Source organism: Triturus cristatus, chromosome 6 (assembly GCF_964204655.1).
Source record: "Triturus cristatus chromosome 6, aTriCri1.1, whole genome shotgun sequence".
Taxonomy (NCBI): domain Eukaryota; kingdom Metazoa; phylum Chordata; class Amphibia; order Caudata; family Salamandridae; genus Triturus; species Triturus cristatus.
In genome coordinates this window covers 1,658,387,869-1,658,413,623 of record NC_140589.1, presented here as the reverse complement: position 1 = coordinate 1,658,413,623, position 25,755 = coordinate 1,658,387,869, and positions in this window count along the sequence as shown.

Genomic DNA, 25,755 nt, shown 5'->3' with positions numbered 1-25,755 from the left:
ATAATCACCCTCAGACTCACTCCCTTCACTCTTTAACAAGTACTGTTGTACTTTGTTAGAACGTCTTGGTTTGTTTACCTGCTCATCATTGTAGAATCCTGAATCCTGATTATACTTTTGTAACCCTTTATTTTGCGGCAAGGGCGGTTTTGGCTCTTGACTCTGCTGTCTCACAACTTTCTGTTGTTGCTGCTGTTGATTATTTCCTTCGTTCTGATTCTGCACCTGTTGATTTAAGGATTTGTTTTCATTACTTACTAATGGTGGATTAGGACACTCCGATCTCCAATGCCCCAATTGGCCACAGTTGTGACAAGGAAACTTTTTCTTCGCTTCCTCAAGACTTCCTTTTCCTTTCCCTGCATATCTAGGTCTATTCCCTGCATTATTTCCTGGATTATTTGCTTGTTCCACTAACTGTGCTTCCTGTCTCTCTGCAACTTTCACTTGTGCCCACATTGCTTTCTCTTTCAGCTTTCTTTGTTTTGCTTCAATTTCATCACTGAAGTATTTTGCATGTCTCAGAATCTCATCTACTTTCTTACTCTGCCAATCCACTGTGTGCTCACGAATTCTCTCACCAATTTCAGGTCTAAGGTCATATACAAATCTGTATACAAAGTGACTCAAATCTTTGTCACCCAGGTGTTCATCTCCACTGAATTGTTTAAATGCCAGTATCAGCCTCTCGTAAAAAGCATGAACTGATTCTTTCGCTTCCTGTTGTGTTCGATCTATCTTTACCCAGTCTGTCTCTTTTGCAGGTACTTTACTCTTCAGGTATACCATCACCTGATCATACTTTCTCATTACCTCTGGATCTGGTGCCCCTGTTCTTGGGTCTCTTGGATATTCCTCAGTAGGCCAACTCACAACTATTTTACACTCAGTCCACAAGTCTGCTGGAACAATTATATCAAACAGACTATTCAGGTCAACCCACAGCACTTTTGACAATTTCACAAACCTATCTACCTGCCTATACCACTCGACGGGCTTTTCTCTCAATCGAGGGAAATCATTCGTGAATGATAAAATATCCTGTCTGGTCCATGGAACATGTACATATCCTCCTCCAGGTATTTCTCTCATAGGATAATTATCCACTGGTTTCTCCTTTTCTCTCACTGGAAATGCTGAATAAATTGTTCTATCTTCAGCCTCATCTCTTTTCTTGTACCACCTATCCTTCCACTTTTCTACATCACCCCATCTTCGCAATAATGCTACCATTTCCTTAATCTGTCCTGTTCTACCAGTAGCATTCAAATTTTCAATATCCTTCTCTGTAAAATCCATCCTGTAAGTTCTTTGTAAAGCTTTCACTTTATCAATGTCAACTCCCTGTTCATTTGCTATTGCTCTTAGCCTGTCATGTGTATTTCTTGCTCTCCAGGTAACACTCTTGCACATAAACATTAGTTCACCATCATGATGACTCTTCAGAATCTCTGTTGGAACTGTTCCTGTAACAAGCTCTTCTAGTTCTACACGTAACTTAGCTACATCAATTACTTGTGAATCTTTATCCTTTTTCTGTAGAACCTTCATCCAATCATTCAAATCATCAACTGTTATTTCAGCAGTTTTTCTCACTGGAACCACTCTCTTTTGCGGTTCTAAAATTGGCATCCCTGAACAACTAGCTTCACTAGCATCCAATATTTCACTACATGTGTCATGTCTTGTTTGTCTCAGGTCATTTCTTTCTGCTCTTTTGCCTGAATCTTCTGAAGGACCAACTGAATTTGTCAGATTATTTCCAACATATGGAATCACCAGTCCATTCTCACCTGTCCTCTGTTTGTCAAACACAGGCATAACTGGACCTATTGTTACAGGCACCGTAACAGCTTCTAGATTCTTCGTTAACTCCCTAATCTTCTCTGACAACTCTGTTGTAGTTCTGGCTAATTGTCTGGCATTCTCATCAAGGTAATGATCACTTCTTACCTCAGGTGTGTCATTTTCTGTCTCACTAACACACACTGTATCTCTTATCGGAGAAACAACTGGTGTACTTGTATCCGGTTCTTGTCTATATGGAGGTGGTCTTTTGTAAATCATGTCATTCAAGACCTCATCTTCATACTCATTAACTCCATATTTCCTCATTTCTGACTCAGGAACCCTTTCTGCTCCTCCTTCAACTGTTCTCATCGGATATAATCCCTCTGACATACTAACATCTCGCCACCTTTTCATTCGATCATGATGAGTCTCACGATCATGTCTCCTCCCAAACATATACCTATAGTACCCTCCAGATCTTTGTTTTTCTCTCTCATGTACTTCCTCTTCCCATTCCACTAAAGCCTCGAACTGTGTAGGTCTCGGTTTCGGGTCAAGACATAGCATCTTTTCCCGTAAATTTCTCAACACGGCCAGATTAAATGAACCATGTTCTGGAAATGCTAGAACACCATCTTCTTTAGTATACCTAACCCAATTCTCCAACCATATGCAGGTATGAAACCCATGTCTCGCAGCCATGAAGGATGCAGGTGTTTTCGGTGGAGGTAACAACTCACCCTCTCTTGTTTCAACATCTTTATCCTTGCTAAACCACTTTTTAACTTTACCAAAAAATGTTTTCTTCTTTTTCTCTTCTTGGTAATACATTTTAGCGTTTACAAAGAACTCTCTACTCCTTCCGTATTATAAATATACAATACGAATTTTCAACCAATAACAGCGCGATTCACACTAACGCACCAATCCTGGAACGTCTACGTCACTAAATAGCCCTTCCAATCCTTGCGCGGCTCACACTAACGCACCAATCCTAGCGCGAGCACTATTCTGATCTACTATCCAATCAGAGCGCGGTCTTTCTGACGTCAACAGTCGCTGCAGTTTGTCTCCTATCTTCTGTCACTCGTCTACCCCTCCTTTACAAAATCTTTTCAGTAGACTTCGTGTCAAAATTTCTACAAAATCTATTAGTTACAACATAAAAACATCTCCATTGTCCGCTTCGCTAACCACAGAATAGTAAAAGAGAGTCCATTTCATAAGAAACCTTTCATTGACACAGTAGCACTTCTTCTACTCTGCCCTACTAACATACATTCATTAACTGTTTCCTCTAGGACTTGTCCAAAGAGTCTTACAATCAACTAAATGTACAAACATTCACGCACATTCATCCAAGAAAATATAGTACATACGCACAGAATCCTGCTTCCCGAGAACAGACAATCTGCTCCACTACAGAATTATAACATACACCAACTAAGCAAGCTTTCTTTGCCCAGTTCTTCAAACAAGCTCAGAGAATACCTATTACTCCTCCCGCGATAAGCTTTAACGGAAATCCTTACGGATCCCTGGGACCTAAGACCAGAGTTTCACAGATAACCTTCACTATCATACATACTCCTTATATACCAGAAATATCTAATAGTAACATACGACGATGTCACTGATTCCGAACCCAGACAATGTGACGCGCAACTTCAATTGTCACACGTTTATTCCTCACAATTCCGTCTTTCCCGAGAGCAGCATATACTTCCCTCTGCCCCACTACGGAACTGCTACAGCTTCCAAGTTCCAGAAGCACTACATATAACTCAACATTACGACTCCAACATATAGTATTAGTACATATACCAACATGAACCAATAATCAATAATCAATAAAAGCAATCTTATCAGATCAAGACAATCATCAAAAACCATCCTCTGCTACCAGGAAATTGATAGAGATCAGGGTGTGTATAATATTCCCACTACCACAGATAAAGTAATCTCACAGTTACACGCACATGCAAACATCACACGCTAGGGCCCATTTCACTAACATACGCTCAAATACTCTACCAGCAATAAACCTGTGGAAGGAAAAACTCCTAAACACCCTGCATCTATACCGAGGTCGATAAGACCTGGTTTTTGTGACTGTCCTTAAGCATAATCTATACAACATATACAGCAATAATCAAAAATGTAAACCCAATAATTGACAAGAAAGAATATCCAACACCATGTTTTTAAAATTATATTGCTTTATCTAAAATTAGTCAAAGAAAATCAATCAGAGTAAATCATTTCTCATAGTTACCTATTCTAGCTAAATGTCAGAACGGGTCAGGACAAGTCTCTCGGTAAATGTCTCTCAAGACGAAGTCCCTTCAGCATCAATCCTCAGCAACGTAGATTCGGTACGCGGCAAAGGCAAAATGGCAAGTGGCAAAAACCCTCTCTAGACTAACATTTCTTATAGTTTCTAAACAATAGAAAGATACATTGGAAACATAGAAAAAACTATAATGTCCGCCGGACTTGCTGAGCAGAGCGAGAAGGAAAGGATGTAACATCGCTACATTTGAGAATCTCCGCTCAGGAAAAGTACACATAATGAAGACTACGGAACAGGAACCAAGAAAATAAAACATGTATCATATTAATCCTGCTTCTCCTCGGCTATCGAGCCACAGTTCAGAGCTTCTCTCTAAGGCTCCTTTGTTTCCCAAGGCTGCCAAGGACACTTCCATTTCACTTGGAGACTTCCCAAAAACTGCTGCTGTCCTCATGGAAAGTTTTTCAAACCAGCAAACAAGGACCATGGTCAGTTAGCTTCAGGACCATTTCCAGCAGGGGTCTCCCTCATCACAGTTTTCATATTATAAATCACAGCCAGGCTCATAAATCAGCCATCTTTCTAGGCCAACATAGGCCTCAATAGACCATCTTAATTAAAAGAGACAAAAACAACGTTACCACAGCATAGTGATTAAACAGTGTTAACCCCACTAATACCCTTATGTGTATGCATTTATCTAGCACTTGCAACATAGAAAAGCATTAATTCGAAAAGCATTTTGTGCTCAAAAATAAACAGCACATAGCAACGTTTAAACATGAAAACACGCACGTTATTTTTTAAACAGCACATTTATGCACACCCACGTGTAACTCTCTCTTGTTAGGACAAACGGATTGATTAATATAAACACACTTGCACAAGACAAATAATTAATTATTAATTATTAATAAATTAGTACAACGAATAGACATGCCAGAGCTTCAAAAGCCGCTGAATTTTCAAATTGAAAACTCTGCTCCAGCACAGGTACGTAACCATGAGTCCGTCGACTCCACCGGCTCAAGGGAGCCTGAATATAAAGTTACATCAGATTGGTCGCACACTGCTACACCTACCAGTCGTGTTCCCCCAATGAAAATGGTCCCTGAAGGTCAGCGTCGGCGGATACACCTATGCTCAAGAGTGCGTGCAAGTATGCGCGGCGTGTGCCATCCCTGGACACGTGTTTCGAGGTAGTTGCCTCTCGTCAGCAGGGAGTAGGAAAATGAGAGTGGGGTTGCTGTGTAAGCTGCTAAAAACATAATCAGGTCTAGTACCTCTCTTAGCGCGCAGGTGCGTAACCATGAGTCCGTCGACTCCACCGGCTCAAGGGAGCCTGAATATAAAGTTACATCAGATTGGTCGCACACTGCTACACCTACCAGTCGTGTTCCCCCAATGAAAATGGTCCCTGAAGGTCAGCGTCGGCGGATACACCTATGCTCAAGAGTGCGTGCAAGTATGCATGGCGTGTGCCATCCCTGGACACGTGTTTCGAGGTAGTTGCCTCTCGTCAGCAGGGAGTAGGAAAATGAGAGTGGGGTTGCTGTGTAAGCTGCTAAAAACATAATCAGGTCTAGTACCTCTCTTAGCGCGCAGGTGCGTAACCATGAGTCCGTCGACTCCACCGGCTCAAGGGAGCCTGAATATAAAGTTACATCAGATTGGTCGCACACTGCTACACCTACCAGTCGTGTTCCCCCAATGAAAATGGTCCCTGAAGGTCAGCGTCGGCGGATACACCTATGCTCAAGAGTGCGTGCAAGTATGCGTGGCGTGTGCCATCCCTGGACACGTGTTTCGAGGTAGTTGCCTCTCGTCAGCAGGGAGTAGGAAAATGAGAGTGGGGTTGCTGTGTAAGCTGCTAAAAACATAATCAGGTCTAGTACCTCTCTTAGCGCGCAGGTGCGTAACCATGAGTCCGTCGACTCCACCGGCTCAAGGGAGCCTGAATATAAAGTTACATCAGATTGGTCGCACACTGCTACACCTACCAGTCGTGTTCCCCCAATGAAAATGGTCCCTGAAGGTCAGCGTCGGCGGATACACCTATGCTCAAGAGTGCGTGCAAGTATGCGCGGCGTGTGCCATCCCTGGACACGTGTTTCGAGGTAGTTGCCTCTCGTCAGCAGGGAGTAGGAAAATGAGAGTGGGGTTGCTGTGTAAGCTGCTAAAAACATAATCAGGTCTAGTACCTCTCTTAGCGCGCAGGTGCGTAACCATGAGTCCGTCGACTCCACCGGCTCAAGGGAGCCTGAATATAAAGTTACATCAGATTGGTCGCACACTGCTACACCTACCAGTCGTGTTCCCCCAATGAAAATGGTCCCTGAAGGTCAGCGTCGGCGGATACACCTATGCTCAAGAGTGCGTGCAAGTATGCGTGGCGTGTGCCATCCCTGGACACGTGTTTCGAGGTAGTTGCCTCTCGTCAGCAGGGAGTAGGAAAATGAGAGTGGGGTTGCTGTGTAAGCTGCTAAAAACATAATCAGGTCTAGTACCTCTCTTAGCGCGCAGGTGCGTAACCATGAGTCCGTCGACTCCACAGGCTCAAGGGAGCCTGAATATAAAGTTACATCAGATTGGTCGCACACTGCTACACCTACCAGTCGTGTTCCCCCAATGAAAATGGTCCCTGAAGGTCAGCGTCGGCGGATACACCTATGCTCAAGAGTGCGTGCAAGTATGCATTGCGTGTGCCATCCCTGGACACGTGTTTCGAGGTAGTTGCCTCTCGTCAGCAGGGAGTAGGAAAATGAGAGTGGGGTTGCTGTGTAAGCTGCTAAAAACATAATCAGGTCTAGTACCTCTCTTAGCGCGCAGGTGCGTAACCATGAGTCCGTCGACTCCACCGGCTCAAGGGAGCCTGAATATAAAGTTACATCAGATTGGTCGCACACTGCTACACCTACCAGTCGTGTTCCCCCAATGAAAATGGTCCCTGAAGGTCAGCGTCGGCGGATACACCTATGCTCAAGAGTGCGTGCAAGTATGCGTGGCGTGTGCCATCCCTGGACACGTGTTTCGAGGTAGTTGCCTCTCGTCAGCAGGGAGTAGGAAAATGAGAGTGGGGTTGCTGTGTAAGCTGCTAAAAACATAATCAGGTCTAGTACCTCTCTTAGCGCGCAGGTGCGTAACCATGAGTCCGTCGACTCCACCGGCTCAAGGGAGCCTGAATATAAAGTTACATCAGATTGGTCGCACACTGCTACACCTACCAGTCGTGTTCCCCCAATGAAAATGGTCCCTGAAGGTCAGCGTCGGCGGATACACCTATGCTCAAGAGTGCGTGCAAGTATGCGTGGCGTGTGCCATCCCTGGACACGTGTTTCGAGGTAGTTGCCTCTCGTCAGCAGGCAGTAGGAAAATGAGAGTGGGGTTGCTGTGTAAGCTGCTAAAAACATAATCAGGTCTAGTACCTCTCTTAGCGCGCAGGTGCGTAACCATGAGTCCGTCGACTCCACCGGCTCAAGGGAGCCTGAATATAAAGTTACATCAGATTGGTCGCACACTGCTACACCTACCAGTCGTGTTCCCCCAATGAAAATGGTCCCTGAAGGTCAGCGTCGGCGGATACACCTATGCTCAAGAGTGCGTGCAAGTATGCGTGGCGTGTGCCATCCCTGGACACGTGTTTCGAGGTAGTTGCCTCTCGTCAGCAGGGAGTAGGAAAATGAGAGAATTAGTGTTTTTAACTGTCCCTTACCATCAGGATTCGCCTAGTGGTGATGTACAGTAAAAAACAGCTATATGTCCACCCATCCTAATTGGGCAGACAGACTACTCCGGTATTGTAACTTTTTATAGATTCACATGCTTGAATCTCTGCCGTTGTCATGGTGGGAGTCCCAAAGAAACAGTAAAAATAGCAGTACTGAAAACATTACCATAGAGCTCCATAGAAAAGAAAAACACAATTCAGTAACCTTTCAACCTTATTTTATAACATCCAAAGTTCAGCCAATCACAGCAGATCTCAAAGTACCCTTCCCCTACACAGCCACCATATCTCAGATTCCTTACCACACGTCGTATGATAGGGAGTCTCTCTGAGTTCTGCTTACTGACAGTGTTCTCTCTTTAACTTTTGACCTCCAGCTTTCAGCTTCGGCTACATTCAAGGTATTCCTGAACTTGCCTTCCTTCTTTTTAAGATGCCAGAGCCTAAAAAACGGCTATTTATTAAGGCCCTGTGTGACGTGTGGGAAGTGTAGGCTGTTCTCAGAACCCCCCCACCCCCACAAACAGTATCTAAATTGCTTCTATTCTGTTTATAAACCCAGGGAATTCAAATATTGCTGCACTTTTTCAGCCAAGACTCTCCAGGACAGGAATGGTAGGCTGCTCCTCTGGCTCCAAAAGAAGAAGGCTGCCTCAGACTCAGGGTCTGAACCTGAGGAAAAAGTGGTTCCCAAATTGTGTGCCGTGGCTTCCTGGTGAGCTGTCAAACCTAGCCAGGGGAGCCGCGCACCAAGCACATTAATGCATTTAATGTTGAAGGGGTTGCTGGCTTCAGTTAAACTAATTAGACTTAAACGCATGATGTTGATGATTTGTAAGCGACATGCCTAATACTGTAAACGTAGTGCTTAGTTGATTGCATGTTGAGGGAAATGACCTCCATATTTCACTAGATCCCCACATTCCAACACTCTCAAAGTAAGCAGAAGATGCCTGATTTATTTTGTTAGTCATTAATAGTTTAGTTTTTTACCAAATGCATTTTACACCAATGCAAGTTATCAGGAAAGTACAGTTGTCCTGTCTATTAAACACACTGAGTATTATTTAGTATTGCCATTTGTATTTAAATCATAGGTACTTCCAGTACATGTTTCTTTCCGCGCACACACATTTCCAGACAGGCCTGCTATCTCCTTGAGCACAGGGAACTAAAACACTATATAAGGCATAATGCCAATATTTGGAAGCAAGAAAGAGGGACGTTTAGAGAAAAAAAATCTGAGGAATTTATTTTACTTGCATTCATTTTGAAACAATTTTAGGGATGAGACAGAAAAAAATAAAGCTGTCTGTGGTTTAAAAAATCGTTGTGAGTCACCCTGCTGAGACAGGTGTGTTGGCACGTATGACATGGGTAATAATTGAAATGCATTCAAATATTCTTCAAGCGCAGAAACACTTCAGCAATGGGGCCTACAGGCTTAGGGGTGCTATCAAGCACTGTAAGGGGGATAAAAAAGGTTTGACAGGGTACTCTAAAAAAGGTATGAGCAAAGAAGTGTAACTAGGAATATTTTATTAGAGGTGCCGCTTAAGTAATACGGAACACCCTGAGTATATGATTATAATACCTTCATCAGCTTCATCCTAATTATTTTCAGGGAAAAAATGCAAGTACTTCGGAGGCCGAGCTTACATCCCCCACACTCTACAAAAAAGTAACAGTAGGAAGCCATGGGCAATGGCCAATGGATCCAGGGAGCCGCGGGTCAAAAAAGTTTGGGAACCACTGCCTTAACCGTTGTTTTTTCAGTGGAAAACAATATATACTCATATACATACACACATATACCCATATGCATCAGGTAGTTGTACTTAGTATTGTGTTTCCATAGGAAATGCCTTTTTGTGTTGCTTATGACTTTGGCCCTGTTTGACGAATCTCCATGAAACTTTCCAAAAAAGTGCTGCTTATTGTTTAGTTTTTACATGGAAAGTTTCAGGATGATCCATCAAGCAGGGGCCCAGAAAAAGTGGAGGGGGGCCCAAAATGCATTTTCACCATTCATTTCCGCATTCACGTTTCCATTTGAACTTTAGATACAGCTATACCCCAAACCACTAAATGGATTTAGATCAAATTTGGCCTGGTGACCCCATCCCCTGGGGCTGAAATGCATTAAAAAGAGGAGGGGATCAACTGGCCCACTTCACCAAGCCTAAAAATGCCTCAGGGATCCCATCCCCCAGACTGAGTAATGAAATGAGGGGTGAGTGCTGCCCCCCTACCAGAACTTACTTAGGCCCTCGGAACCCCATTCCACAGGCTTAAATGTAAATAATAGTGGCTTAAAAAGGCCCTGAGGAACCCATCCTCTGGGCCGTCACACTAAATAAAAGGGAGGGACAATGTGGCCCCCCTCCCAGAGTCTTAAAAAGGCCAGAAGACACCATCCCCTGGGGTTAGCTCTATGACTGTGACCCGGGGGTCCCACTCCCGGGACACAGTAGTTTCCCTGCCCTAAAACATATGTTTGCTCCCGTCTGGTGGGAAACATTTTAAGCCTCCTGCAAAATGGGAGCAGTGATGCAAATGTGCTCCTAGTCTGCAGAAGATTTAGACATGTTCCCACTGTCTGCGAGCTGACTTCTGTTCTAGAGTATTGGCAGGGAAACAGAACACATTTCTAGTAGCGGTCCGTGGAGGGAGTTCCGTGGGGCGGTAAGGCGGGGCGGGGGAGGGGAGGGGCAGGGTGGGGGAATGTAAACACCGGAATATGGATGAACGGAGGTAAGTACACATTTAAATAAATAAAACAAATTCCTTTGCGCGCGCTGAATCGCAAAATGCGATGCAGCGCGCGCAACAAAATTTGTTTTATTTATTTAAATGTGTACTTACCTCCGTTCATCCATATTCCAGTGTTTACATTCCCCCACCCTGCCCCTCCCCCGCCCCGCCTCACCGACCCACGGAACTCCCTCCACGGACCGCTACTGCACATTTCTCCAACCGCCCGGAGGGAGCCAGCAGAAAGCAGCTTCTGCTTCCGGGCGGGAGAATTACTGTCTCCCACACCATGCGGGAGCTGGCTGGGGCCCTGGGCTTCTTAAATTCACATTTGTGCTTGTAAAAACTCACTATAAATATGTGTGTGTGATTTCACAGAATGCAAATGTAGATTTAAAAACACTAAATTTATATTTACCTGCATAGACTTACATTCACAATATAGTGGTAATGCCTGTTTTGGCAAATCGATATTTTACCCTTGATAATCCGAGGGCAGGGCCGCTGAGATGGTTGGCTAAGAGTAGAGGGGATTCTTTCCCTCCTGGGCTGTTACCCCTGCTTCCACCCCGTCCCAGGGATTGTGATCAATAGTAAAATCCAAGGCTAAGGCTGACCCTAAACGACCCTCCACTCCATACCTTTCCCTCCATAGTTTACCAAAGAATACCACCATTAGGTAAAACACTTCACTAGTGCTTGACCCCACATCTGGAGAGGGCCCACACTCCCAGACATTGTTGGAAACTCTTTTTTATTGTTGGCTCGTTTGACATGATTTTTATTGGAAAGCTAAATGTAAGTATTATTGCTTCGAGGTTATATTGCTGTGTTGCTTACAGGTGACCTTGAGTGGGATAATACCAAGGATCAAACCTATTCTCACACAAGATGTGGCAAAGAATCCACCAAAGACAAGATAATTCTTGGAAACACCTCTCAGACCTTTTATGGACTCCCCTAGTACGTGTTTGTTCTGTATCACGTTCAAAAGATATGGCAGATAAGATGCTACTTGCACTGTGGGGAGATGCAATGCATATATGATAAAACAATCAAGTTAGGTTAACAAAAAGTTATCAAAATGAAGTTAGGCAGACTCGAGTCTGAATAGATTTCATACTTGCACACATACCCTAGACACTGTTTGCAAAAGTATTGCCCCATTAATTAATAATAGAAAATCAATATCCAATAGACCCATATTTTTGTGAACAATATTAGGCCACAATAATAATGGCATACTATTTCGGTGTTTGATACTTTAACATACACATAGCTCTGCACGTAGATTTCATATAGCTCTGGTAAAGCTGAGATAGCTGCAGTAACGTGACAGACTAGTAAACCAGATTATGCACCAAGAGTGTCCCAGGATCTCGCGGAGTCTGGTTTTTCATGTCCCTCTTTGCTTCCACGTGTACAGTCTGCTTTCATATCAACTCCATCTTGATAACTTGATGAACTGGAATGCTTGTAGGTAGCAAACTGCCCTTCTGCTTTGGATTTTCTCATGAAAACACAACACTGTTTTCTACCAGATTATCAAGATATTAATATCGGCCTGCATAATATTGTTGGCCAAAATATCAACTCGCACGGTACTGCGAGCATAGGAATAAATGTGCAACCTTCGGCATACTATTTTAGAAATGCAGATGTGGTTTTACGAACTATAATTCTACACTTCTCGATATATGCTTACATTTACAATATAGTGTTAATATTTTCCAAAATCTATATTTTATCCTAGATAATTTGACATCCATACAGAGCCTGCTGTATTTGTGTTAAACATACAATTATGAAAATATCTCCTGATATAAATATTGTGGTCTAAATATTGTTTACAAAAACATAACTCAATTGGATAGAGATTTTCGATTATTAACTACAATGGAGCAATACTTTATAAACAAAATTTAGGACACAATATTTTGGTCAGACGATATTTGTCCAAGAAATTCTGGTCCCATAGCCCTGAAGCCTTACTTGATGCCTAATATCTGTGTTTTACGTCACATGTAGCTCTGCTATCATCAAGCTGGAGAGGTTCATCTTGAAAGCCCCACAATGGGTCATATTTACAAGCCCCTATCACTACGGGAACATCACTTTTAGTGGCGTTCCTGTGGTGATATGTTCTTCGCCTTATTTACAAGGCAGCATTAAGCCATGTAACGTGGCTTAACGCTGCCTTGTAAATAAGGCCCCCTTTCACGCTATATTTAGCGTGACAGGGGTGGGCAATGAGTGTTACGCTGAGCATTCTATTGCAATACCCGTTGATTGTGACACTGCCACATATTTACAAGAGCAGCGTAAATATGGGGCAGCGCCAAAATTGAGACCAGGGAAAACCTGGTTTTAAACAGGCACAACGAGGAGAAATGTTTAATTTCTCCTCGTTTTTGCTGTTTCCACTTGTGCTGCATTGTGCAGCACACATGAAAACAGGAAAAGGCATTTGATTGTTTATGTGCAGAAAGGTGCACCTCCCTGGACATAACCAATCAATAACAAAAAATAAGGTTTGCAACTTCTATGTGTGCTGCATTAAGCAACACACATAGAAGTTTCAAAACGCCATTTAAAGATTTTTCATGTGCAGAAAGGGACACCTTCCTGCACATAAACAATCTTCCCCTCAATGCAGACACCCTTGCACCACAATGCAAGGGTCCCTGCGTTGGTGCTAGCCTGATACATTTTGCGCCACTGCAGTGGGAAACGCAGGGCTGCACCATATTGTTGTAAATATAGTGCAGCCCTGCGTTTCAGAAGTGACGGATCGTGGCATTCAGCCAATGAGGCTAATGCCACGCAACGCCACTGCTCTAGTAAATATGCCCCAATATCTCTTTCTAAGATCAGCCTTAAGTTAAACAGTCCTATATACTGACTGTGTTCGGTATCTAAAAATGTCATGGATAGACCACCTTACCTATCGACTATCCAGTGAGTGACTGTACTTAGAATGATCAGACTACTGGCTTGTGCTCATGATAGTCATTGGAGCGAAAAACGTGCAATTCTCTCAGTTGAACTTAAGCTCTTGCCAGCTCACATATATATTTTTTTCTACTGGCTGACACAAGCATGTATATCTGTTTCGCATGTTTTCTGCGCATGTTTCTGGAATCTCTGGTTACATTAAGTTTACTTTAAACAAATTCATTTTTCAACATTTTCTTAGTTTGTTAGCATGTCAGGCATAGCCTTTGCATTCATGGCAGAGATCAGAGGGCCTGCTGATTGGGGGTCCATTGATATCACTAATTAGGCTGGAACAGGATGTGCCTGCTTTACGTCCCTCGTGCGCAGAAATAGATCAAGTGCGGATCTGGTTAGTGTTTCCATAATGTTGGTGCCTACTGTTTCCACAAACAACAATGAAGGTACGTCTGCATTTTGTGAATTCCACATCGCAGGATGTGGTGTGCTTGACATTACAACACAGGCTATGCTCTGCACTTGGGATAGATTCGTGAGACATGCTTTATGCATTTCTCCTTGTCTCAACAAGTATGACAACAATTTACAAAATGTAAAACAACAAATGGCTGCTGCTGCCAGGCTTAGTAAATCTGCTCTGTGCATTGAAATGTAGCAGCCTAATTGATTTTCCATACTATAAGCCACATACATCTCAGCATCTATGTAAGAGTGCATTGCAACTTATAGAGTCCAAACCACTAAAGAGCAACAAGCACCGCAGAACAATATCTGCCGGTGGTACAGTTTGGAGAGCAAAGGCCTGATAGAGAGGGATGATGTCTGAATGACTCTCACTTGGATGTTAAAGGAATGCCAATTTATAGAGAGCAGAATTACCCAATACAGCTTTCTGGCTCTGAAGATTGCCTTACAATGTGGCACCAAGGTGAGGCTGAGTCTGTCGTTAGTCAGGTCTATAAGGTTTTACAGAAGAGCAAGCAATGTTCTTGAGAGCAGAAGGAGAGATCGATGGACGTCCAATACATGTCATGACTCCATTTCGAAATTTGATGAGCGAGGCGAGCAGAGACGCTCCTGTTAATGGCAGATGAAATGTTGTTTCAAGCCCTGCAACTTCACTTAATTCTGAACTGAGGTTGCTCCAGATTCCATGAATTGGATGTCCCGACAGACGTACATTGGGCCTCACCCATTTAAGTTTAAGAAGATCATTTATTTTTCCATTTGACTTCTCAAAATTAAATTTGGGTGACCAATTGTATTAAATACTACTAATCTGCCATTTTGAATGACTGCTGAAAAGCTATACATATCTGTGACTGCCCATTACGTTTTTCTTTCTTCAGGTATATATCACCATTTATGAAAAATACGCATTGATAAAGCCAATAGGTCCGGCCATGTACATAGATGTACAAATGCTCACAGATGACTTCTGTCGTGGCTCCTTTCCTGTATATCGCATTTTAATCACTCAAGCTTGTAGTGTCATGCAGCACTACAAGCTTGGGCGAAAACTGTGCTAGCCTATGTTAGCACAATATAGCCAGACCTATGACATTCAGTGCACCACCCGCAATGCTGAACCTCCTCCACACATAGCTGATGCATATCAGGACAGTGTGCATCGCTTAAAGGAAAATTCTTTTCAAATGTAACCACACATCTACCATGCAGAAGAGGAGACTTGTGTATTCGCTCACTATTTCATCCATCAATGCACATGCAGATCAAATCACCCACCCATCGATACATTTGCTCACCTTGGTCTTTTACATATTCATTCACTCACACACATTCACTCATTCTTAGCTTGTTCCACTTTTGCACACCCGCAACCACTAAGTGCCCAACCAATAAAGCACTTCCACTCATAAAAAACAAAATCTCTTATCTTTGTCAATTCCTATCTTTTTTGTTAGACCAGATATCTTTGGTATGGCATTCCCTCAAACATTTTGCCTTCATTCCCTCACTTTGCTGAACTTGTTTTTGTTAGCATTAGGACTCTGTGCACTTTATCCTTACTAACCAATGCTAATGTGCTTGACATCTGGCCTTAAAACATGGTAAGATTAGCTTACACCTGATTTGCACATTTAAGTCACTGGTAAGTCTCTAGTAAATCCTACTACATGTACACAGGGCCTGTAAACTATTTGCTATTAGGGGGCCGCAGCATTCTTTGTGCCACTGTTAGACCTGGCATCTTTAGGGTGGTCTTCCCTGGTTGTTTTGCCTTTTGCCTTGACATTTTGCTGATTCCTCTTGTTAGCCTTAGGACTCTGGGCACCTTACGGCTGCCACCCAGTGCTAAAGTGCATGTGCTTCTTCTGTAAACATGGTGACACTGGTGAATACATGATTTATAAGTCACTTGTAATGTGGTATACCATATACTCAGGGCCTGTACTTCAAATGCTACTAGTGGGCTGCAGCACTGATTGTGAGTGCCACCCACAGAAGTTGCCTTTAAAACCTGTATCAGGCCTGCCACCGAAGTGTCTGTGTGTGCAGTTTGCTGCCACTTCAACTTGACATTTAAAACTACTTGCCAAGCCTTAAATTTTATGGCATATAAGTCATTCTTAAGGTAGGCCCTAAGTAACCCAAAGGTCAGGGTGCCATGTAAGTAAAAGGTAGGACATGTATGTGTGTGTTTTACATGTCCTGGTAATGACAAACAGCCTATTTTGTTTTTCACTACTGTGAGGCCTACCCCTCTCATAGGCCACCATCGGGAATTCCTTAATACACTTTTAAGCTGTCATTTCTGATCAGATGCAAGTAGCTTTTTCATGTTTCATATCTTTAGAATGGGTTTGATAAATCCTTCTTACTGGTGAAGTTGGATTTAACATTACTGTTTTAGAAATGCCACTTTTTGAAACGTGCTGCCCTTTGTGCCTGTCTCCAATACATGTCTGGGTTGGGTGACAACTACACTTTGTGCATTCGCTCTAGACAGCCACAAACACAGCAATGTGAGGCTCATCTGCATCTGAATTCTAAGCACTCATCCGCATACATCTGCATTCTGATCGGTCTTCCTGGGCAGGTAGGATTGAAAGAGGCTGACACTTATACTTCAAAAGGTAGAATGCTATCCACACACAAAGCACTGATTTACCCTCCACAAATAGCCTGACAGACAGGACTGGATTGAAATGGATCCTTGTGCACTTTGGAGAGTTGAAGTTTTATTGGTTTATAAAGTTAAAATCCTGCCAGTATTCATAGAAATAGGAGAAATAAAGTGATTCCTCCTCGTTGCGCCTTCCTGGGTAGGTGTAAGGTGTTGGCACTTCCCCAGGTATGCATGGGCTTGTAAATCTGGGGAAGCATAAAAATTCATCTGCGTCACAGAGAAGCAGGGTGGAACCTCGCCTTGGTGGTCCTCCATGGTGACCAATGCTTGCTGTGCGAAGAGACGGTGGGGTCTCAAACTGATTGCTGGTGCTAGCAGCATGGTTTCAGTGCTAACAGGCCCATTCAGGGGTGCGACGAGCCCAAAAGCTTGATTTAAGAGCCCGCTGAGCCACACCAAGGGTCCAGGACCTGAGAGGCAACACTTGGGAGTCAGGAACGTGCTAAAAATGGGTCCAGGAGCTGTTGGGGTACCTTTACCAGACTAGCTCTTTGAGCCACTCTTGTGTCCTGTGTTCAAGGTGGGCTGCAGGTCTAGTTCTTTCTCCCCAGCCATGAGGGCAGCAGGCAGCAGGTCTGCACAAAAGGGAAGCAGCTCCAGCAGACCACCGGAGTGACAGTTCTTTCAGCAACACAGTAATCCTTCTTCCTAGCAAAGTATCCACCGGTCCAGAAGTGTACTGAAGAGTTGATGTGAGAGGTCCTTCTTTTATAGACAGTTGTGGCTTTGAAGTGGGGTGCAGCTTCTAGAGGTATGCACTTGAAGTGCACAGATGCCCCGCCTTCCCTGGCTCCAGACTAACTGCAGGGGTCATGCAGCCCTTTTTGTGGAGACAGGACACAGCCTATTCAGGTGTAATTGGGGCTGCCCCTAGCTCCTCCCTCCCTTTCTGCCAGCGATAGCATATTCAGTCACACCTAAGCTCATATTGTGTCTGGCTATCTAGGAGGAATACACCCTTCCCAACTGTCAACTACAACCAGTCATGTGACCCGAGACAGGCTCCAGGTACCAAATGGCCCAAGCCCGGAAAATGGAAACTTTCTAAAGGTGGCATTTTTTGAATTGCATGTTAAAATCCGACATCATCAAATGTTAGGCTTCTAGTTGGCAGTGTATGCCCAGATGTGGGTCCCTTGCTCACTTTGCCACTGGATTAAAGGTAGCCTGGCTGATGAGGGGTGTTACCCCGAAACCAGTCCCAGGATGCTTGTTTCGGGTCTCTAGGGAAGACCTGGCTTGGCAGTTCGGGCTGGACTGTTCCCATGAGGCACAGGGCCATGACTAATTTGCATAAAGCTGGGTCTGAACTGGTGTGCGAAGTAAGCTGAAGAATGATGATGAATTCAACCCAGATCTGTGGCTGGGGGGGAGTATCTGAAAAGTTTCAGTGCTCGATCGATCATCTCCTTGTGTTTGCTGTGTTCACCCTAAGTTGGCAGGGTATGCCCAGACATGGGTCCCTTGCTCACTTTGCCACTATATTCAAGCTAGCCTGGCTGATGAGGGCTGTTACCCCGAAACAGGTCCCAGGATGCTTGTTTATGGTACAGGGAAGACCTGGCAATTCGAGCTGGACAGTTCCCATGAGGCACAGGGTCAAGACTAATTTGCATAAAGCTGGGTCTGAACTGGGATGGCGAACTGAGCTAAAGAATGATGATAGATTCAACCCAGATCTGGGGCTGGTGGTGAGTGTCTGAAAATGTCCAGCCCTCCGTCCATCATCTCCTTGTGTTTGCTTGAACTAATCTATTTGGCACATCTTAAACTGACCCCCCAAGCTACCACTATGGCTGATTGTATTCAAAGGCTTTGATCTTTTATGGCCATGGAAATGTTAACGTATGGCTTAGACGTGAAAAATTCAGAACACTTCAGAGTGGTATCACCATTGATATTATGGCCTAAGAAGTTTTTAGCTTGAATTTGTCATAGGATCCACATGGACTACAGCTGATATTGTTTGTACATTCCTTAAGAGATGTTTCTGGTGGATTTTCCTTCATTGTTCCATTGGATCTCATCCTGGGTGTGGGCATGAGGGGGTCAATTTTGCTAAGACACAGTGTACTCTATTTCATAGCTGAAGGAAGGAAATAATGGATGTGTTATTTGAATTGTTGGAAACTATAACAGGGACAAAAATAAACCAAATTATATTTTATCATACATCGTTTTTAATCCAAAACCCAACCCAAGTTACAACCAGCTCTGTAGCAGAATAGTTGTATTACTTAATCATAATATGGCAAGTTATGTAATGTAATGTCTCTTTACGTATCTTGTTGTGCCATCAAACCTGAAGTTGGAACACTGTATTTAAGTACCCCTCCAGCAACCTTCAATCTAGTAACCGTCCTATGTGTATAGCCCCGTTACTTTCCGTACCGGTCTCTTATAAACCTTTCTTATTCTTGGAGATCTGTGGAACCATGAGGGGTCAGTTATGTCTAGCTCCTACATTTTTAACCAGTGTGGTAAGCATTGCTTTTTATACAAACTATAGTAGTTAAAGGAAGCTTACATGGCAATCCAATACGTTTTGTAAACAGCATTACTTTGATTAGCAGAAATTGGGCCATATTACAGAAAGTGCCCCAGGGTGCAACAGGCTTTTGCGCCCGCTTTGCGCGCCCAGTGCACTTTGGCATTACAGAAGGGACCGCAGACAGTTGTGCGGCCCCTTCTGTAATACTGGAGCAGATAAAGCACCAGCGCTATGTGCAGGGGGCCTTCCCTCATTTGCATGGGGACATGTTCCATGCAAATGAGGGAATCCCTTTGCCTCTGCACCCATTTCATATTACAGACGTGGGCGCAGAGGCAAAGAAGCTGTCAGGGGGCGCACTGACAGTGCGCCACCTGTCAGTGCTTCCCCTGAGAGCAGCACTCTGGCCAGATATCCTCTTGCAGGCAGGTGCAGTCACTGACTCTGATCTCTAATCCCCATTTAAAGGGCAGGCGGGTTGCTGCCTGCACTGTGAAAACACGGAGCGGCTGTAAAGCAGCTGCTCCGTTTTTCACCTGAATGTGCTGCCCCCAGAGCAGCACAAGTTCGCGGCTGTCCTGGGGGCAGCGCATTTAAAGGCACGCCAGGCGCAAACAATGAAAATGCGCTTATGGTGCAATGTGACCCCTATTTTCTGGTCTATTTACTGCATTTGCACAATGTACTTTGGCATATTCAGAGCACAATCAGTGACCGTGTTAGCATACCCTCAGGCCTGTACTGTGTGTACTACATGAAGTATAGTGATACATAATCTATAATGATTTGATGCAAGTGTGCTGTATTAGTGCAATTAAATAGTAACTAATAGTTCTAAGCTCCTCGTGACTTCCAATGGTACACAACATATGCTCTTCAGTATAGTTTATACCATGTATTTTATGGTTCTCTAATGATTAATTTTAGTGCAGAGGCCCATCCATTAAATGATAATTCAAATTAAAAATATATATGTGTGCGAAAAGAATACTGTAGTTTAAAAACATGTAACAACAATATTTAGAGTACATTGCAGAGGCGTAGCTAGCGCATGTGGCGCCCGGGGCAATCCCTCAGATTGCCGCCCCAGGGCGGGGGGGGGGGGGGGGGGTTGCTGGGGAAAAAGGACAGCAAGCACTTGAAAGAGGACTGAGAGACACGTAGTATCGCCGCTAATAGTTACCTCGATCATGCAAGTTACATGCACATACATGACATGGTCGAAGGCTACACAGTTGAATACACCGGTGACTGGCAGTGACTGGCAGTACAAAAGAGAACACACAGACTGCATGATCTATCTGGGGACTCAGAAAAACGGCATGTGACATCCATCAGAGAGCTGCGTGAACAATTAACTGGTAATGCCCTTAGCACAATGCAAACATGCACATACATGACACCGTTCAGGGATCCATCATCTACAGCTGACATTAAATGACCATTCATCATGGTCCCCCCATTCAAGCAGTGCATTTAGTGATCTGCATGGTACATGTTCTTTGCAGCAGGCACATTAACCCTTTGTGCTACCTTTCCAGGAGTCAACCCTTCCACTAGACAAAACTCGGATCTCTCTCTAGGAAGAACATTAATTACACCGAAGTTATCATGACATTTTTATTGTTTCTGAAAATTGCTGGAGGCCAGGAAGGAGGCAGCAAGTTTTTTTAAAACCATAATATACTTGAAAAACCTACGCACCCACCCGAAATAGGTACCCAGTGCGGTCACACCGTTCGCACCGCCCTTACCTGCTCTGGGTTCATGTGACATCAGTGACAGAGTCACAGTGACTGGATCACTGTTGCTCTAGGGTGTGCTGCTTCGTAGACCTGCCCGCAAGACTGGAGATGAACTTCAGTATGGATTGTGGTGGACAGGCCTTCAAGGTTAACTCACAATTGACACCAATAGGGTACACCTGCTTGTGCTAAGACATCAAGCCTTCTAAGGTCTAATGGGGCCTTCTAAGGTCTAGCATGGGAATATGCTCCCTCAGTAGAGTGGTCTGGTGGACTGGTCATGAAGGCTGAACCCAGTTCCCCAGTTCCAAATTCAACAGCTCTGGCCATAGTGCCACATCCTCTCCCCCACTGAACACCATACTGCCCCACTGAGAGAAACTCGCACTGCCTTCAGCTACAACCTAATTGTGCCCGCTATAAACACTTGGTTGTGGCTCAATTCAAATTATGCACTTGATAAGAGTAATATGCTGCCTAAAAAAAAAAAAGTAAAAGCAAGCACTCATAGGGAATGCAAGGTTACGTAAAGCATGTGAAATGTAAGCAGAAACAACATGGTTACCTTAACGATATCTCACTCACAATTCAGAAATCAGCGAGTGGTTTTACCTGAAAAGTTAAGGACATGACTACAGGGCCCTGAAGGGAACCGTTTCAATGTCCATTGCTTATCTCCTTACAAAACGTAAGCAGTATGGTTTAAAAAGACCACATCCATAAACACAGAGCCATGGTACACATTTTGTTTTCCAATCCACCCATCAACCAGGTATTTCAGTACCTCCAGGAATGGTACACTTTCCCACCTGGGGACAAAAATGCTGTTCAAAGAATGACTAGAAAACAAAAGTAGCGCTTCACTGGCAAACTCTGTAAAGTGAGGCTGATGTATTTGGATGTGAATAAAACCAATCTGGCCACTTTGCAACCACTCTGTCTTGCTTTATTTAGTTATGTATTTATTTCTCATATTTTAAACCTTCTATTTCTCTCCATCCCGCTGCACTTTGGAATAGAAAAATGTCAGAAAAAGGGCATTTCCCGCAAGAGTGTTTTTCTTTTTTGGATCCATTTCACAGGGAAGCAACTAAATGAAAGAAGGAAAGAGAGGTTGTGAACCGTTTCTTCAAGCTACAGTTTTCAGTAAGTGAGGAGCAAGACAGGAAGAGAGGGAATACTAGGAAGAGAGGGGTGGGGCAGCTGCCAGCACAGAAAAGAAGAGGACATTGCCCGAGTCCTATTCCTTCTCTGCCCGTCCACGAAAGCAAGCCGAGCCTTATCGGAATGCCTTTGTCCGCCCCCAAAATAGTGCCGCCTGGGGCGGACCGCCCCCACCGCCCCCCCCCTAGCTACGCCACTGGTACATTGATATCCAATATAGAACAATATTGGCAGAGGGGCAATTGTATACATTTTCTGACGTATAGGATGGATAATATGTGCATTATTAAATTATCAATTTGGTTGGGAGGGTTAAGTGCCATTTTTATATCTTTAAAAAAGCAAACCCCAAACTCTGCAACTGGCTGTTGGATTGTACAATGAGTTTCATTAAAGTCATAATGATTGTTGGATTAATTAAGGAATTTAATTGAAGAATAAACTACATGTGAAGTAATACAACAACCAGCTAAGAAATACCTTACTGCTATAAGTACTCATCTGTTTTGGGGTTTAGTGCCTCCACAAAAAGATTGCATCACGTGTAATTATTCGTATCGCCTAGGGAAAGGAAGGCAGTAATAGAAAACTAAGAAAAGTATGGTGAACCTGCTGATCATTACCATATATTTTTTTTGAGTGTATGTAGCAAGCATTCCCAATTCCCCGTATTTTGCATTATTATTGTTTTATATTCACTACCATAATGTCGACATTTTTACAAAAGAGGGAAGTGTAAATGAATGATCTTTTCAGGAAGCTAGGGCTTGTAATGACCTGAAATATGGACACAGTTGTCAGACAGTCAAGAAGTCTTAGAGATCTTTTTCTTCAAACTGGAAAAATTATTAAGATAAAATCTCAAAGTGGTGAGATGTTACCGTACTTAAAAGATATCATCAAGTTGACAGTGTATCACCGAGCCCACAGATCAATATCTTTCCACAGTATAAGATTTCAATGAGTCAAGAGCTGAAAGATGGGATAAGAAATTGATAGATAAATTTAGATCTATAATTTCAAAGTTAATTGAGCATGCCGAAAACCAAAGGTTAAACTTAGAAGTAGAAATGTCTGAGATTAAAGTGGAAATCAATAGTCTAATATTAGAAGAGGGTAGAAAAAACTATGATATACTAGGAGGAGATATGAGTAAATTTTAAGACGAGAGAAGGAACAGAAAACTAGAAAGTTTAGGAGAGATATATGGCATTCCAATTCCAATGGAGTTCATGCATTTGTCTAAACATTTGATGATACATACGAGACGTCCTAAAATAACAGAAATGAGTAGCAGGATTACAATCTCTGAGTAAAGCCGATTGGTACTGAAACTGGATCTGAAGAGGCTATCAACAGTGAGACAACTTTCAAAAGTAGAAATATTATAAACCAACTATAAAGTGTATGAAGATAACAACCCCAAAAAGAACAAGGCCAGGAAAGGAAGGGGACAAACATGTTCCATTAGAAGAAAAAACTAGCAATTCAGGAGATAAAAAAGTACACAAATTTGCAAGGAGGACAAGAAAACACAAATCTACTTATCAATAGTTCAAACAGACAACTTTCTGATTCAAAAATATTTGTATTACATTTTGGTTTATCCATTGCTTCAACGTGTAGAGTAAATAACTCTGGGAAACACCAACATGCTGCAATTAGAAGACATCACGTTAGAAGAAAGTTTGGAAGATGGTTCAAGCCTAGATATGGAGGGTCTTGTAATTGATATATGAATAAAATAAGCTATATCAAAAAAACATTTTTGGTGCCAAATATATTTTGGTGCCGGTTTGTCCCACTTTCCATTATGTGAGCGCCCAAACAAACACACCGTGAATCTGGAACCAAGTACTATAACATTCAGCATTTTAATATGATGAACTCAATGCTGCTTTATCTATGGATCGTTGCAATCAAAATGTAATTAGGGGTGGGCAAAATTCACCTCATTTGTTTTTGCGTAATTGCACAAAATTTTGCAAAAATTACTTGAAATTACACAAAATTACGTGTAATGTAAAGCTGGTGCTATATACTAGCATGATATGCATCCTCGCATTCATGTGAGACCTAAGGATGTACTTACGCAAAAAACAAGCAGTGCTGAAAGCCGCGAGTGCCTCGCATGGTAGCAGCTCCATTTCTAGTTGTTCGCATTGTTCCCTTGATCTCACAGCAACATTTCGATGCAAGTACAGTATAATTATGCCACGTGGCATATTAACATCTTTTCAAGAATTTTGCACAACAAGCATAAGTCAATATTTCCAAACTTGTGCAAAAATACCAGTCCTGGAATGGCACTACTGGGCACCAGGCATTTTCCAGGTGGGCTGGCAGTGTGGGGATCAGTTTCACTACTAGCAGTAGATGGTTTTGTAGCTGGGGGCAATGTCAACCATGTTTTCTGCCTACAACACTTTGGTGCTTAAAAAATAAACAATACAAAACAAACAGTTTTAAGGCAAGTCCAATAAGACCATGGTCCTTGCTAAACCATTTGTTTTTGCATTTGGTTGGTTCCCGCCTCCTGCACAGTCACCACGAGCAGCACAGGCCTTCAGGGGAAGGAGGCGGGTGATCTGCTGTTGTTTGGCACAGGGAGTCCAGTACATGTGATCAAGACCCTTCACAATTCAAACCAGTGTATGTCTTTATAATGTCATAGTTGAAACACATTTCAGTTTAGTATATTCATTAAAACCACTGCATTGTGAGGCAATTGTTAGAAGTGACAGATTCTAGTCATGAACTTGGAAACATGTATGCCCGCTCACCACTGGCCTGATGGCAATGCTATTAGTGAAGCAAGAGGAGACTCATTTGTCTTTTGCCCACGTATGTAGCCAAGGGTGGTACTATAGATGGAGTAACATTGTAGTTTTTTGCTTTTGTGCAGCACGCACCCCAAACCGATATATTTAAAGGTGCTCTCATATGATAATGAGGAAAAGGGTGCACTGTGAAAAAGTAATTGCCTAGGATCACACAATGTAGTCAAGTGAAAGCCAGAATTGATGCAAGGTTTCCTGGATTCAAGTTGTGCAACTGACCCACTAACTGCTTATTTCTGTCTCTCTTCTATTTTAGATAAAGGCTTAATTCTTTGTGTTTAATTTATGAGGTGCTAAATCAGTGTTAAAAACAACCAGGCTACACATGTTTCATAAGGATTTGTTAGGGGAGTGTTTGAGTAGAGTGATGTTTTAATGCTGAAGCTAAAATGAAAATCAGAGCATCCACCCTTGTTCAGTGCATTGAGACCATTTGGTAAATCTTTATTCAATGTCATCTATTCTTGGATCAATTAATTTACTCACTCCTCACAATCCAACTATTTATTCAATGAGCCATGCAATCCTGTCTCCCACTCCCATCCATCCATTCAATAATTGCACAAGGCTCTATAAGGAAAAATGTGTTCTACAACATATCATATTTGCCATATTTCAAACATTTCTTGATGGGAGAACCCCTCCCCCCCCTCAAATCCCTCTTACAGGAGTCATACTCGGTCGCTGCGCTTGCTGCATGCAGTATGGGGGTCTGAAAACATTTGCCAGGGTTGCCTTTGCTCCCCAGTCCAGCCCTGAAGATTAGGCCACCATAATGGAATTTTATCCCAACTGTGATCCATCTATATTGTCACTCTATGGACCTGACTTAACTTTGGCAGAC